The sequence below is a fragment of the Piliocolobus tephrosceles genome, chromosome 18 (assembly GCF_002776525.5).
Source record: "Piliocolobus tephrosceles isolate RC106 chromosome 18, ASM277652v3, whole genome shotgun sequence".
NCBI classification, from domain to species: Eukaryota; Metazoa; Chordata; class Mammalia; order Primates; family Cercopithecidae; genus Piliocolobus; species Piliocolobus tephrosceles.
In genome coordinates, this window is record NC_045451.1 from 61,813,848 (window position 1) to 61,815,246 (window position 1,399).

The window sequence follows — 1,399 nt, forward strand, 5'->3', positions numbered from 1 at the left end:
GGAGCCTTCCAAGATTAGAATCAGAGGGGCGTTTGGGGGTCCTTTTGGTCTTTGAGACTTCAGTCATCCCATATTCCCTCTACCCAATAGAAAGCAGAAGGGGCCTATACTCTCATTTAGCAGCTTGAGTTCCTCCTATCTTTTGGCCTTTTCCCTTGGCCCAGGGGCCCAAGGCCAGATTTTCATGAATAGGAAAGCTCCCCTGGGAGAGATGTCAAACATGCCCAACTAGATGATGGCCACATGCAACAAAAGATCTGCGGGTGATCCTGTGGGAGTTTGATTCCCCCAGGCAGTGTGGGCAGGGCTGGGTGGGTCTTTAGATTGTGTTGAGCAATCGCAGGGTCTTGAAACTTGATTTTTAGGAGGTCAGTGACCAAGAATTTCAAGTTCTCTGTTTAGTCTTTCACTCTGGTGAATGGGTTCAGGTCTGAAGGCTTGTAATTTTTGGGTGCTGAGCCCCAAGTTCTGAGCTGAGGGTATCTAAGCTGAGAAGAGCACAGGGGTCATAGCCTTGGTAAGTCAGAGGCACAGTTCAGCCTCTGTTGGCCCTTGGAGCCAGCACTTTGTTGTCCCCCCCGAGATGGTTAATCGTGTTTGTGGTTTTCCCCCTTTAATAGGCCGTGAAGTCAGCAAACTCCCCACATGGTGGCTCCCTTTACTAAAGTTGAGTAGTGAATTGTACAAGGAGTCTTGGAAATTTTCAAATATTTCTCCAGATTGAACTCATTTCAGAATTCGTGTGGGAGGAAAGAGTAAGGTTTTTAATGGGGTTCACCTTTGACGTGAAGCAAGGCGGAAGACAGGAAAGCCACAGTGGGGAATAGCTTTGGGCGCTTTAGTAAGAAAGGCGTCTCTGCTTGATTATCTGGTAGTGTTCACCACAGGCTCTTTGTGTGCGAGCTTGCTGCAGAGGCAGAGCTGAGCACGGAACACAGGCATGTAAACACTCCGACATAAATCAGTGAGCATGTGTATCAGAGTAAAAGAGACATATTCCCATGTAGATGTGGTTTGAAGCTTTATTGAAGGCAGACAATCTGAAGCACGGCCAGGAATAAACTAAGACGAAGCAGACAGTTTTCGGTCATTTATGGCCAGGAATAAGCAAAACTTAGTTTTTTTAAGAAGGAGGAAGTATTAAATCTCAAGTAAGAGCGGGAACAGCATTTAGAAGGAGAAACATAATATCTTGGAAAAAGCATGCAGAATTAATATAGCTTATTTAAATGTTAGATCCAAATCATAGTAACAGGAAACCCTCCCACTAAACTGGAATTTCCCCTAATTTTTGTGTAAGATCCAAATAATTAAAATGCACTCTAATGGTTATTGATCGATCTTTTCTTTCCTTTCTTTCTTTCTTTCTTTCTTTCTTTCTTTCTTTCTTTCTTTCTTT